Source organism: Notamacropus eugenii, chromosome Y (assembly GCF_028372415.1).
Source record: "Notamacropus eugenii isolate mMacEug1 chromosome Y, mMacEug1.pri_v2, whole genome shotgun sequence".
In the NCBI taxonomy this organism is placed as follows: Eukaryota; Metazoa; Chordata; class Mammalia; order Diprotodontia; family Macropodidae; genus Notamacropus; species Notamacropus eugenii.
In genome coordinates this window covers 5,896,190-5,910,853 of record NC_092880.1, presented here as the reverse complement: position 1 = coordinate 5,910,853, position 14,664 = coordinate 5,896,190, and the positions used below count along the sequence as shown (strand labels likewise).

Genomic DNA, 14,664 nt, shown 5'->3' with positions numbered 1-14,664 from the left:
CTCCTCATTGGTTTTTGGAACCTCTTTTGCCAATTGAGTTAGGCTATTTTTCAAGGTGTTATTTTCTTCAGCATTTTTTGGGGTCTTCTTTAGCAGGGTGTTTACTTGTTTTTCATGCTTTGCTTGCATGTCACTCAATTCTCTTCCCAATTTTTCCTTCACCTCTCTAACTTGATTTTCAAAATCCTTTTTGAGCTCTTCCATGGCCTGAGCCCATTGGGTGGGCTGGGATACAGAAGCCTTGACTTCTGCGTTTTTCCCTGATGGTAAGCATTGTTCTTCCTCATCAGAAAGGAAGGGAGGAAATGCCTGTTCACCAAGAAAGTAACCTTCTATAGTCTTATTTTTTTTCCCTTTTCTGGGCATTTTACCAGCCAGTGACTTGACTTCTGAGTGTCCTCTCCACCCCCACCTCGCCTCCAGGTCCGCCCAGCCAGCACTTGGTGTCTGAGATTCAAATGCTGCTTTCCAGCCTCAGGGCTTTGGGCTGGGGCAGGGCTGCTGTTCAGTGTGAGCTTAAGTTCAGGTGCTCAGGTCAGGGCAGGGCCGCCTCACGGGCTCTGTTCCCTCAGGGGGGTTCTGCAGCGACCTTCAACAATGGATCTGGGCTTCTGCCTGCTTGGGGAGTCCTGGTCTGCTCCCTCCTCCACTGCTGCCTCCCGAGGGGGCCTGAGTTATGGGGGCACCCCACTCCCCTCTCGACTCGCCAAAGAGACCCTCTCACCGACCCTTGTCACCTGTGGGTGGAGGGGCTCGTGTGGCTGCTGAAGATTCTGTCCCTGAAGCCTGCTCGGATCTGCTCCTTTCGGCGGTGCGCTACCAAGGCAGGGTTGGACTCTGCTTCGGGTCTGTGGTGCAAGGGACCTTTTGCTAGATGTTTTCAGGCTCTCTGGAGCAGAAATCTCGTCCGCTCCATTCTGTGGCTTTTGCTGCTCCGGAATTCGCCGGTGGTTCTTTTTTTTTTTTACAGGTATTTTATGGGCAGTGTGTTCAGAGGTAGCGTATGTGTGTCTTTCTACTCCACCATCTTGGCGCTGCCCCCCCCCCGAGTGTAATATTTCAAGGCAATAAGTGGTCATTGAATGATATAGACGACTTTCAATCATTCATATTGAGGAAAAGACCAGATCTGCATAGAAAAATTTGACTTCCCAAGACAAGAATCAACAGAAGTATGAAAAGGTAAACAGGAAAGAAAAATCATAAAAGACTCTCTAAACCTGAACTGTTCACATTACTACATGGAAAGAAAATATTTATAACTCTTGAATCTTTTCTCAGTATTTGGGTAGATGGAGAGATTGTACATGTACACACACACACACACACACACACATAAATAAAGAGTACAGGGTGTGTTACATCACAAGAGATGATAGCCACCCAAAAAATATAAAATAAAAATTAAGGGGTAAAGAAGGAAAATTCCTGGAAGAGAAATGGAGAAATGGAGTGGGGCAGGCCATAATTCATAAAAGGTATAAGAAAAATCTTATTCAATGGAGGAGAAAAGGGAGAATGGGAGAGGGGAAAAATGAAGCTACTCTCCCCACATGTGGCTGAAGGAGGGAATAATATCCTCACTAAATTTGATATGAAAATTTATATCACACCACAGGAAAATAGGAGAGATAGCGACAAGTGGAGTGAAGGGAATGTTAGAAGGGAGGGCAAATGGGAGAATTGAGTCACTAGAAATAAGCACTTTGGAGAAGGGACAAGGTAAATTGTAGGGGAAAAAATAAGAGAGAACAGAGTAGGACAGAGGGCAATATAATTATTATTACCCAACATGATTATGGAAGTCTTTTGCAAAAGAAAGTATATTTCGTCTGTATTGAATTGCTTCCCTTATAAGTGGGGCTGGGGAGGGCGGAGGAGGGAGAAAAGTTGGAATTCAAAGTATTAGAAACGAATGTTGAGAATTTTTATTGCATATAATAGGGAAATAAGAACTACAGGGAATGGAGTATAGAAATTTATCTTGCCTTACAAGAAAAGAGAGAAGATGTGGATAAGGGAAGGGTAGGATGTGATAGAAGGGAGGCTACATTCAAGGAAGGAGTAATCAGAATGCAAGGTATTAGAAAGCTGGGTAAGGGGACTGATGGGGAGAAAAATTGGACATGTTACAAAGTGAGGTAAAAGCAATTAGTATTAAAACAATTGACTGAATTAATTACTGAGAATAAGTCAATGACATCTTTAGTTTGGAGAACAGAATTTCAGTCTAAATTGCCTAGAGGAAGGTGTAAGGGGTGCTGACCACCACACCATCTGGGACGCCACACTGACGAATATCAGGTAAACTGAATCTGGAGCAGAGAAGGGTGAACAAGATGGCGCTGGAAGGGATGGCCCCACCCCTGCTTGTGTTTGTTACTGTAGTTCCGGCTTGTGTTCATTACTATAGTTTCGGGTTTGTTTGTGCGTGTTACCATGGTTAGTTGGGCTGACTGGCAGAGACTATATAACCAGAGTGCCTGCTTGAATAAATTGTAGTTGCTTCTTGACCCGTTCTCCTGCCTCATTCTTTCACTTGTGAGTTCCACAGGAGGACAAGCAGCCTGCTGGCCAGGCATAAGACTTGTTCCTCTCGGTGTGTTATGCCGTTACCGTAGCAGGAAGGTACACTCGCATAAAATTTGGCATTGATGGAAAAGTTAAGGTTTTAATGGTAAATTTGATTTTATGATTGCTAGTTAATCAGGAAATAGTACATGTATAGAAAGGCATGTAAGTCACTTAAGACTTGCTGCAAAAGATGTTCCTTTGCCAAAGTGAAATTATGATCATGTTTGAAACCTAGCTATTGGAACTTGCCATTTTTAGATGCTATGGGACTTTTAAGTGACTGTTCTTCTGAGTCTAACTCCAGGTATGGGGAGCAAGAAAGGCGATGTGAGCCTCTAATCCATGCCAGTAAGCTGGTGAGATGCTGGTATGAACTGCAAAAAGTGATTTCATGGGAAGGGTGGGAGAGCCACTGTTCAGTCTGGGCTGAAGTAGGATTCTCCTGACTCAGTTTCCCCACTGACACCTGGAAGACTTTAAGCCTGAATGAATGCAAGTGGGCAATCTAATCTTGCCTGGAATTGACATGAGGTTGGGGAGATATTGTGTCCTTGCAATGTACCCATTCTTGGTGGCAATTTCCTATAGTCAAAAGGTTTTTAAGCTTAATACCAGATCTATTCAATTATAAATTATTGATGGGGGAATATCAGAGGTAAAGTCTAAAATTAAGTTTTTAGGCATAGAACTTTAGACCAACAATAATAAGTTAGGGTCCTTTAATTCTTGGTAATACTGTGGAGACAATTAGTTCAAGAGCTTGTGAAGTTAGCAACATAAATATTTGTGTCTCAGTTGGTTAATGTTTTAAAAATATTCTTTTGTGGTCCATATTTTAAATCCTTTAAAAGGAAGTATCACCAGACCGAAAGTTTGAATTGTTTTATCTGTTATAAACCGTATTAAAAAATGAAAAATTAAAATTAGAAAAAGAAAAGAAAAGCCACCACAAAAAAATAAAATATTTTTTAGTAAGAATGTATATGCAGAGTTTATATCAGATTGCACACTGTCTTGAGGAGCGAGAAGCAGGGAGGTGGAGAAAATGTAATGCTTATGGAAGTAAATGTTGAAAACTAAAAATAAATTAATTAAAAGAATAAGGACTTTGGAGATCATCAATCCATTATAAGCTTTTTCTCTCTTATTATAAATGAGAATGGTAGGACACAAAGAGATGATTTGATCAGAGAAAGTCTACATGGGGTACAAACAGAAGTGCTAGTTTTTTTTTTTACTGTATTCTATGACCCCAAATCCAGAAGTATTTTCATTATATTACTGCAAAACTGAGAAAATATTAGAGATATTTTTGAGTAGTATGAAGACATTAACAAAAGGGAAGTTTAGAATCATCCTTACTGACTTAAGTGTTTTGAGGTTCCTTGATTGCAAATAGACTTATCCAATGGTGATCAGATTGTGCTGAGGCAGCAAGGATCTCCTCTGCCATTGGGACATTTTTAGTATTGTATTCTCCAAAACCAGTAGGGATTGATTAATTACATTAGTATTTTATGACTGCTGCTGCATTTTATTCAACTGTCTGCTTTGGTGATATAACCACCGATTTACTAGTGGCAATTATGAACTGACTTTTCTCTTACCACTACCAATCTTCCTTGACTCTACTCGTGTTCTTCCCCCACCTCACACTGAAAAAGTGAAATTACTGCTATACTGACTAACTCACTAGTCACTGGAGACACATTATCAATGGGACATCATTGCAGTAGTGAAACAGTACTTAATGCTATTGTCAGTCAGAAGGTAATTATTGAATGCCACTGAAATTCCACCTTCATCACAAGATGGACATTGTTTTAATTGCTTGTTTTTTTTTTAGAAAGAGGTTTTCTATCAAGCTAAAGTGTGATTAATTACAAAATTCATTGAACAATATCTAATTTTTAAAACTCTGCAATTTTTTTTAATTTCCAGGTGGTGTATGATAATTTAAATCCTTCTGCAATGCATAAAGTGGGTTTTTATGTCAGGTATTTGGGTTTCTATAAAAGTCACTTCAATTCTCACTCTTCATCTGGAGCAGTGTCAGTTTTATCTAGTCCTTCAAATGTTAATCTTGGCTGAAAAGCAAGAGGGTAAAGACATCTTCCAACTGAACCTTCTCCCTAGTAAAGAAATGAAATCCTAAAATATTAAGTAATTAAGTAAAAATGATGGAAAATAAAATAAATGGGACACTGACTTCTAATCCAGTATAAAACATAATGACCAATCTTATCCAGAGAAAGGCACTGTGAGCCCTACAGAGTGACTGCTGTGCACTTTCTGGCAAGCTGTGGTCACAGAGACAGGAAAAGAAATAACACTTGGGCATCTGGAAGGAGACCAATTTTCTAATTTAATCATATAGCTTAGGAGAAAGCAATGTGGATTTCTTGGTTACAGAGAGTTTGATAACCAAGACTCCAAGTGATCAAGTAATTCACTGGTTCCCTAAAAGCAGTGACACTGTCTTTTCTTCAAGTTATTGTTGATTCTTTTTGTTAGGTGGTATAACAGTTTCCCTGCAATAATCTCTCTCTCTCTCTCTCTCTCTCTCTCTCTCTCTCTCTCTCTCTCTCTCTCTCTCTCTCTCTCTCTCTCTCTCTCTCTCTCTCTCTCTCTCTCTCTCTCTCTCTCTCTCTCTCTCTCTCTTCTCTCTTTCTCTCTTCCTCTCTCTCTCTAATAAAGGAACACCACCCAATCACGCAACACAAAGGAATTTCTCAGAGGTTGCACTAAAATATCTCAGTGTTTTTTAATACCTGATTGAAACTGTCATTTCTTTTTTCAACTTTTATGATGGAAATGCACTTACAGAACATCTATTCCATCACAGTGTATTACAGATAAGGACACTAAAGCCCAAAGTTGTTAAGTAACTTTCTTCAAATATGTAGATTTTCTGTCTATAAGCCTTAAAACATGAAGTAAGACTTGATTCCAAATCCAGCATAAATTTCAATCTACCACATTGCCTATATATTTAAATAAGAGATTGTCAGACTACGTGCAGAGGCTAAATATTTCTTTGTCAGGTATGTAATAGTGAGTATTCTTTAAGGATGTAGGTTTGACTACTGCGATGTTGAGGTTCTTCCTCCTCTGAAATTCTGAGTTTCCGTGGATCAGCTGGCTCTCTCCCTCCCTCACCTCTGCCTCTGGGATTCCCTAGTTTTCTTCAAAGTGTACGATAATCTGTAATTGCCTACATTTTGTTAATCCAGATTAATTTCGTTGCCAGTCTTTACAACTTCTAAAAGTTACTTTGGATAACTTTGTATCTTTTATGTTTACTTACTTATATACATTTAGTTAAGAAATATCAAGTGACTTGCCTAAGTTCATATTGTTAGTGACAGGTATAGTCATAACTATAAGTGTAATATGTGAATGAGTATAGTAAATATGAATATATAATTTGAGCAATTTTTTTTCAGAATAGTTATTCTGGTGTTGGAAATCCCACCAGCAGACACATACCAGAAGGTATCTAAAATTGGATAAGTCCTAGAACATTGCTTGAGACAGAGAAATTAATGACTTGCCAGGAGTTGTACAACTACTAAGCAGTAGAGTTAGGTTAGAAACTTGGGTCTTTCTCACTCAAAGTCTGGCAATATTATATCACTCTGAAATATTATTTCATTCGTTGATCAAACATTCGTTAAGCACTTAAATGAAAGACACTTTGATAGCCACTGAATATATAAACGTACAAGTGAAATAGTCCATCCCTTAAGAAAATCTCCACTACTGAAAGGTTGAGCAATGGATTGAGGAACGAATACACCAGACAAAATCGGTAATATATACTATTTTTTTCCTGAGGAAAATCATTCAAAGGAATAAGCAAGAAAACCAGCAGTATAGAGTTACTTCCATAAATATCAGTTGTAGATAATCTCCAAAAGGGAGGCACATCAGCAGGTAGGTGTGTCAGAAGAGATTTTCTAAGGTTACTCCTAAGGGAACCCAGGCTGAGCTCTGAGGGAAATTGAGGATTATAAAACGATTTGTTGAAGGAATGCATTTCAGGCATGAGGAAGAGTCAAATCTTTATTTATTTATTTTTGTTTTGGTTTTTTATTTATTTATTTATTTAACTTTTAACATTCATTTTCGCAAAATTTTTGGTTCCACATTTTCTCCTTTTGTCCCCTCCCCCACCCCAAAACATCGAGCATTCTAATTGCCCCTATCACCAGTCTGCTCTCTCTTCTATCATCCCTCTCTGCCCTTGTCTCCATCTTCTCTTTTGTCCTGTAGGGCCAGATAACTTTCTATAGCCCTTTACCTGCATTTCTTATTTCCTAGTGGCAAGAACATTATTCGACAGTTGATCCTAACACTTTGAGTTCCAACTTCTTTACCTCCCTCCCTCCCCACCCCTTCCCTTTGGATGGCAAGCAATTCAATATAGGCCAAATCTGTGTAGTTTTGCAAATGACTTCCATAATAGTTGTGTTGTATAAGACTGACTATATTTCCCTCCATCCTATCCCGTCCCCCATTACTTCCATTCTCTTTTGATCCTGTTCCTCCCCATAAGTGTCGACCTCAAATTGCTCCCTCCTCCCCATGCCCTCCCTTCCATGATCCCCCCACCCTGTCTATCCCCTTATCCCCCACTTTCCTCTATTGTAAGATAGGTTTTCATACGGAAGAGTCAAATCTTAAGAGTCAGAAATAGGATGTCCTGACTGATCATTCTATAGGCTAAATGTAGCTTATCTATGGGCCAGTTTGGCTGGGTTATATAGAGCAAATGATTGAACGTAATGGATAACCCTCCTGGGAAGGCAGGATGGAAACATATTTTCAAGTGTTTAAATGCTTGAAAAAAGAATGTTGTGTTGTATCTTAAGGGCAAGAGACATTGGAGGTCCTATAGTCCTCTGGGGGTTCTGGAGTGTCACTATAATTTTAGTACAGGAATATCATTTTTTTTGCAAAGTGAAAGAGGATGAAGTGTAGAGGGGAGAAAGTAGACCATTTGGGAACGGCCTGATGAATTTTTCTGACTTCAGATTCGGGATAGCATCCACTGAGCCACCCAGCTATCCCTACTTCAATTAGGTGGATATGTCAACAAAGCAGAGTAAGGGTCTATTGGGGAACTAGTTTAGTGGATATTGAATAGAGAGACATGTTAGACACAAGATACTGTGTGGTGTCAGAACAGATAAGATTTAATAATTTATCAACAATGTTTTATTGACTGAAAGATTACATGGGGCTGTGAAGCTGGAAGATTAGGGGGAAGGAGATGCCACCAACAAATAATGACCAGGGACACATGAGTTCTTTTTGTATTAATTGGTTCTGAGATGTCTATATGATATCTAGTTCCAAATATCCATCTGTAAACTCCAAACTAAAGAGACAGACCAAGACTGGAAAAACACAAATGTTTTGTTTACATACTAGCTTCTGTTCATGTATGTATATATGTATTTATCTATGTAGATAGACAAATACACATACACATGCATTATGCATGTATATTTGTGGATAGATTTTATATGTGTATTTTTCAGGAGTAATCTATATAGATATGACAATTTAACTTGTGGAATCTAATATTACTAAAAATGTGCACAACAAAAAAAGAGAAAATGTATAAGCAAGAGATTTTTTTGGTGACAACAGTCAGGCAGTAGGGCAATAATTATGTTCCAACAAAGGAGGCTCAGAGTGGCTGGCAATGTCAAAGTACAACCAAGAGAATAATATCAGCAAAGACCCAAGAGTGAGAGAGTATCCAGAAAGCTGGGGAATCGTTATTGGCAAATATCACAGAATTATGTATGATGCATGTTCTGTTATGAAGTTTTTAAATTTGAGTTCCATGTGATGTAATCTAAGGATTATGAAAACTGAAAAAAATCACCAATTAAGAGTTCCTTTGTCACTCATAAAGATTGGATTCAGATGCCTTATCAGGTCAGAATTACCATGGGTTATGAAGTGAGAAGAAAAAAAAATCATACATCAAATGGAGATAGTTTTGCATAGGAGAGACTGGTTAACAGAAGGGAAACAAAGATTTATAAATTGAGGATCATGGGAGCGTTAAGTGAAGTTATATTTAAAGAATGAGAGAAAATGGAGTTAGACAACAGGCAAGGAAGCAGTGACCTGGAAGACACTGAAAATAAAAGAAATTAATTTCCATTTCAAGGTTCTCTAGGATAAGGAGGGTTTGAGATCAACCCACATGTAGAGCGGCATTGTTCTTGGAGAGCAAAAGATTGAAGTCTTCCCAGAAATGAGAGGAAAGGAGGTAAGAAGAAAAGATCACATTGAAGTGATATCTTTTTTTCAGTTCCCTCCATCAAGTGAAGTCATCTTTAAAGAGAGGAAATATTAGTGTTAGAGGTTTATGATGCCTCCAGGGTATAGGAGATAAAGTACAAGCTTCAGGCTCAGGAAAACCTGCTTTTATTGGTGACTAAGATATATACCATCTATGTAACACTGAACAGGTTATTAAACAGTTTAACCTAAGTTTCTTTATCTTTACACTAGGGATACTTATGACAACCAAATGAGGTAATGTATGTGAAGTCCATTACAATCACCATAGAAAGATTAAGGGAAGGAGGGAGGAAAGAAGGAAGAGAAAGAAGAAAGGAGGGGGAAGGAGTGAGGGAGAATGGTGTGCTAGAAGAGGGAAGATAATGAGGAAAAGAAGGTATCAGGCAGGAGTAAAAGTTAGGACAAGTGTTACAACTTGCCCTGCAGAGTATTATGATCAGGAGCTTTTATCTTTTGGTCTCAACTAATCTCTTTATTTTCCACCAGAAGACAAAAACAAACAACAACAAAGGGTTAGATAATTTTTAAAGGTGTTATGTCCTTCAACATTTTGGGGTCTCCTTTAGCAAGCTGTTGATTTGTTTTCCAGATTTTCTTGCATAGCTCTCATTTCTCTTCCCAATTTTTCCTCCACCTCTCTTACTTGATTTTCAAAATTCTTTTTGAGCTCTTCCGTGGCCTGAGACCATTATATATTTTTTGGAGGCTTGGATGTACGAGCCTTGACCTTGCTGCCTGCCTCTGATTGTGTGCTTCGCTCTTCCTCATCTGAAAGGATGGAAGTAAATACATTTTCATCAGGAAAGTAACTATCTATAGTCTTGTTTTTCCCCTTTTGGGGCATTTTCCCAGTCAGTTACTTGACTTTTGAATCCTTTGTCAATTGTACAACCTCAGGTTCAGATGTTTTGTGCAGCTGTTCTCTGAGTCTTATAGCCAAAAGAAGGACATGAAAGACGTGCTTACTTTAGTCAAGCTTTAGATCCTCCAATCTAATTTGATTTAGAAGACACCTATTCATTAACCTTATCTGCAATTCCATCTAAAATGCAAAATGGGTAGTTGCAACATAACTATGAGTTACATTAGTCTGTTTGGTTTTAATCCTCGATAAACATGATGTTGACTATTTTTCCCGTTCTTCAGTTACAAACAAGTTACCTGGAAGGAATTTACCATTATCAGCTACCTCTATGAAGAGAGGGAGATGAATCACATACCTTAGTATTGACAATATTATAGCACTTTATTCAAACTGTGCAAAATTCATCCCTAACTGAATAACTAGTTTCATGCAGAGGATTCATGATTGACTCAATTTAGAAATAAAATACTTGGATTTTTAGGTGAGGTAAAGGCAAAGTCTCATTAGAGGAAGAAATTAAGAGAAAAGGAAAGAACCAATAAAACTAACATAAAGCAAAAGGAATTTGACAGAGGATTAACCAAAATAGAGAGTAAAAACAATGTAACTGAATTCATTCTGCTTGGGCTTAACCAAAGTCCAAAGCTTCGAAAAATTTTCTTTGTCATTTTTAAATCATACACGTTATCGCAATTATAGGAAACACACTCATTGTAATAACGTTGACTGTCAGACAGACTTTGAGATCACCCCTGTACTTTTTTCTAACTTGCTTATCCATCGTGGATACCATTGTCTCTTCAGTCACTGTTTCTAAGATTGCTGTGGATTGACTCTATGAGAAGATAATCATCTCCCTGGAAAGATGTCTGAATCAACCCTTTGCCGATCATTTTTTTTTGGTGGTGATGGAATCATCCTCCTTGTAGTCATGGCTTATTATTGCCATGTGGCCATCTATAAACCCCTTCACTACATGACTCGTGTGTGTCACCTGCTGGTGGCAGCAGCCTGGATGGGAAGCTCCATACACGGCACCACACAACTCCTCTTCATGACCCATCTTCCCTTCCATGGCCCTAATGTTATTAACCACTTCATTTGTGATTTGTTCCCATTGCTGCATGGACACCCAGGTACTTGGCCTTTTAGTAATTGCTAACAGTGGAGTAATGTGCCTGTGAATCTTTCTCATTCTATTTGTCTCCTATATTGTTATCCTCTGTTCCCTGAAGGTTGGTAGTTCAGAAGGAATATGGAAGGCCCTTTCTACTTGCAGCTCTCAGAGTGGCGGTCTTGTTCTTTGTTCCCTGTATATTCTTGTTTGTGAGACCAGTAGTCACTTTTCCTATAGACAAAGCTGTGGCTCTATGCTTTACTTTGATTACTTCTGTGTTAAACACCTTGATCTACTCCCTTAGGAATACAAACTTTAAAAATGTCATGACAAAACTGTGGATTAAAAATGTTACGTTGCTTTTTCAATAAATTATGTCCAACAATCAAATCATTTAAAAGAGTATGAAAGGTATAAACGCTTTAGTGGTTATGTCAATTTATCACTTCTTGTGTGGGAAATCAGCCCCTTTAGCAGAGTTAATCAGAGTGAAGCCATGTTCAAACCGGCTTTAGGCTTCAGTATGTTCTCAGTCATCCTAGAGGAGTGAGTGCTAAGATATGCCCTTGATTATGCACAATAATCTTATCTCCTTATTATATGTTTTGGGCAAAGTTGATCCCATATCCTCATGATTACTTACATCAATCAACATTGTTGTTCCCTTATGTGTTTTCCTGTTTATATTTATTGCCCCGTTTATAAAAGTAGTTTGAGCAGTTTGAAATCCTTCCTGACCAGACTGGATATCTTCCTATCTTGATATACTAATAAGAGTAAGGAAATGATTGACAAAGTACAGAGTAGAAGAATTGAATTATCTATGTATAATTCCAAATGGCTTTCTAGAATTTAAAATTGCTTCACTTGTATATTTTTCCCTCTCTTTATGAAGCCACACCTTTATCTTTTTTCCCGATTATTTTTCCAATTATCAGAGTTTCATGTGAAACCTCAGAATTGTTTTCACCTGTATTTCACTTATTGGTGATCTGGAGCAATCTTGTTCAATTACTCAACCTTTATTAAGCATATAATGTGTGCTAGGCAATACTTCCCTCATGAATCTCTATTTGAGGAAATCCTTTTCACAATAAAACATTCCTTAAACCCAGACTAGCCTGTCATTCTGCTGAAGACCTCTCCACATATAAGGGACTCCCACCACACTTTGTATCTCTTTTTTATGTTATCTTTTTCGTAGTAGAATTTAAGCTCCTTGAAGATGGTCTTTCTCTTTGACTGCCTTTGTATTTTCAGTTTTTATCACAGTGCCTGGCACATATTAAGTAATTAATAAATGTTCTATCTATCTATCTATCTATCTATCTATCTATCTATCTATCTATCTATCTAACTATCTGTCTGTCATCAACCTGGAAGTTTGGTTAAAAAGGCCAACAAGCTATGTCATATATAAATTCGTATTATTCATTTCTTTAAGCTAGTGAAATACATGTAATACATGGGAAACAGAGAATAATTCTGACATGAAATGAAGAGAATGGGAAAATTTTCTACATTTAGAGCAATCCCGACTCAGGATGTCTGTTTCACTCAGACTTATGGTCCCCATATGTGTTTAACCACAGCATGAGAAAGGAATTTTCTTAGTTGAATAGGTTGTAAATACAATAAGATAAGAGAGTCGACAAACTGTCAATTGAAATTACAATCCAGAATATTTGTGTTCTTCTATCGCTAACATAATATAACATGGTATATGTCCAGAAAATACTAAAATAAAAAAAAAGTTGCATTATTCAAGATACTATGTGGGTCAAGGTTATCATTAGGGCTTTATCATTAGTTACCATAAACAAAGGAATAATCCTGATCAACCTCAGTTACTGACACAGGAAGCGGCATTTTGAGGTAGCTCAGAGAACAAAGAAAAGCATGTCCTTTAGGCCAAAGGTGGTTCTTCTGGTTGATTAGTTCTGGCTTTGGTCTATTGGAACTCATATGATCTTAAATGATTATTACTATCTGTCTAAACTATACTTAATTATGTCAAATCTATCTCAGATTTATCACCTATATCTTTAATATGTCACCTATCTATTTATCCATCTAATCTAGGCCTATACAACCTGCTGAACTACCAAAGGATTTCAGGCAGCTCATGACAAATTTAGAGGAAAGCATCTTTTGGAGTGCCTTTGGTTGTAGGTTGTGCAGGCCTGATCAAATCTGTCATTTATCAGTCTCTATATCTATCTACCTATCTATCTTTGAATGGCCAAGAATAGGTCCCTACCCAAGATCCTCATAATACTTTTTTGTTATTCTCTTATGGCTCAGGAGGAATGTAAATAGTAGTTGTTTCTCTTTAGGCCAACAACCCTGAGAGTCTTCCCCTCCCAGTTTCATTTTCTTTTAACTAAAGTATCTATCCTTTGACTCACTTGTTAAACAAATCAAATCTTTGAAATAAGAACTCAGAAAGAAACTAGATGTGCCCTGGCCCATCTCCACTTGTCCTGATCTATATCTGGCCACTGGACCCAGATGACTCTGAAGGAGAAAGTGAGGCTGGTAAACTTCCTTGTTACCTCAAATACAATTCAATTGCGAATAATGGCATCATCTTCGTGGTGTCATGGTCCTCTTCAAGAATGAAGGTCAAAACCACAATCTACATATGTATGCACGTATCTGACTGTCTTTCTAGAAGGCTAATATGTGGTTGTTAATAATTTCCTTTGATCATTTATCTACTGGATATTGTATCACAATATGTATTTAATCTGGTGATTAATATTAGTTCATTTAAATTTTGGTCTGCTCCTTTCCACTGGTTTCTAGTTAATCTGATTCCCAATTTGTAGTGAGGCAGGAGTAACTTTGGTAAATTATTATATTGTGTTCCTTAGAATGTGCAGTCTTTGCTATCAAGACACGAATATGGATCTTTTGGGCTAATATTCCAAAGGATGTTTATTTTCTCCTAAAACCTATGTAGAACAATAACTGAACCAAAATAAGTGTGGCTTCGTCCCGGGGCTGCAGATTATGTTGAGAGAATTTAAGTTTTTATTCCACCCCAGTAGAAGCTGGGAAGCCTGATATCTAATTAGCACAAATAATTCATTAAACCAGGAAACTACCAGATCACCAGCGTACTTTACCTTATAGCCACATCCCAGTAGAGCTTCTCCCTAGCCTAGATCCACCATAAGAGCCTATTCCTCTCAGTATTCATATGCCATACTTAATTTTCTCCAGAAGTGAGCTCAAAATATCTTGAGGTTGTTCATATAGGTTGGCATTCTCTAATCTTTGAAGTCACTGCATTCCTAGAGACAATCATGGTGCCTGAAATATACTTTGTAATTATTAAATGTTTGTCACTTTATTGATTGTCTCCTCACTGTAACATGCCTCACAAAGTGGTGCCTTTGCTTGCAGAAAGCTAACAAGATGGGGACCCACCACCCACTAAACACTGTATACCCTTTTGGAATATCTAGTTAGGAAGGTTTTGGTTTTCCCTTTCCTAAAACTTACATTTACCTCCTTGAGACTTCCATCCATTAATTCTAATTCTTTCACATGGGGCTAAATATTGAATTGGATGGTCAGTTACGTATTAAATGTCTACTGTGGAGTGCAGGGTGTGTTCAGGGAGGACCAGTACCTTTGGTGTGATGGCTGCTGAGTCCTATTCGGGGCTCTTTCCACCTTCTGTGTCCACTTGTTACACCTAACTTTCACCTGTGGCTCCAAGAAGCTGCAGCATGCACAGTGGCCACACCTCAGTAAATCATTTTTTCAGGCA

The 14,664-nt window shown here is 38.0% G+C and overlaps 1 pseudogene; it reads left to right on the top strand.

Annotated features, from left to right (window-relative positions):
• LOC140516741 (olfactory receptor 4C6-like) overlaps nucleotides 1-11,254 on the top strand; it is a 30,735-nt pseudogene extending 19,481 nt beyond the window's left edge.
• The last annotated feature ends 3,410 nt before the right edge of the window (nucleotides 11,255-14,664 follow it).